The sequence below is a fragment of the Medicago sativa genome, chromosome 4 (assembly GCF_051527215.1).
Source record: "Medicago sativa cultivar Bolivia chromosome 4, Bolivia_mono, whole genome shotgun sequence".
Taxonomy (NCBI): domain Eukaryota; kingdom Viridiplantae; phylum Streptophyta; class Magnoliopsida; order Fabales; family Fabaceae; genus Medicago; species Medicago sativa.
In genome coordinates, this window is record NC_140752.1 from 1,114,902 (window position 1) to 1,115,822 (window position 921).

Consider the following 921-nt stretch of genomic DNA (forward strand, 5'->3'; position numbering starts at 1 on the left):
GGACGAAAGCGTTGACATTGTACTATTGTACGAATTGTACAGCCACGTTCTCCACTGCTCTGTTTTGTGTCCACGCTTCAAGACAAGAAAACAGCTCCAGAATACGGTCTCGCCTGCATATATGTTCCTTTGGATAAGGAATGGATTTCAAATTGGTTCTTCATAGGACAACAACCAAATCAGGCAAAAGATCATTGGTGAAAGATCAAGCTTCAACTAACGACTCTTTGGTGTGCTGGCAATTTCACAACGTCTCTTTCACACCTCTATATAAAGGAGTGAAGACCTAGAGATTTGGTAATGCAAGAACGCTGAACGAAAGACTCACAAGATTTTCACAAGTACCAAACCTCTGCTGAATTGTTCTGCATTCACTTAGAATTTCTGTGTCTCAAAGTCATATCTTAGAAATTCTTAAGTCCATTGAGTCTGTATCTGATTTGTATTGTGAGCACCTCTGATTGTATATCAAGTGTTCAACCTTAAACAATTTTCTGTGTAATTTTGTTTAGTTAGGAAGTCTCTTGCAGTTGTGCTTGAGCAGGAAGTCTCTTGATTGTGTTCTTGAGCAAAGGAAGTCTCTTGCTTGTGTGCTTGAGCATTGGAAGTCTCTTGCTTGTGTGCTTGAGCATTTGTAATCAGATATTACTCATAGTGAAATCTTCTTGGAAGTGCAAGGGGGACTGGACTACTTCCGGATTGTGGAAGGAACCAGTATAATTGCTTTGTGTCGTTCTTCTTCTCTCTCTCTGTTTTATTCCGCTGCATTTAGATTCTGATTATCACTTCAGAAGCTGTCTCACCTAGCTTCTGATCAGTGTGTTCAGTTTTTAGGAGAAACGAAGAATTTTTCAAAACACAATTCAACCCCCCTTCTTGTGTTTTTCTCACCTTCAATTGGTATCTAGAGCCTTGGTCTGT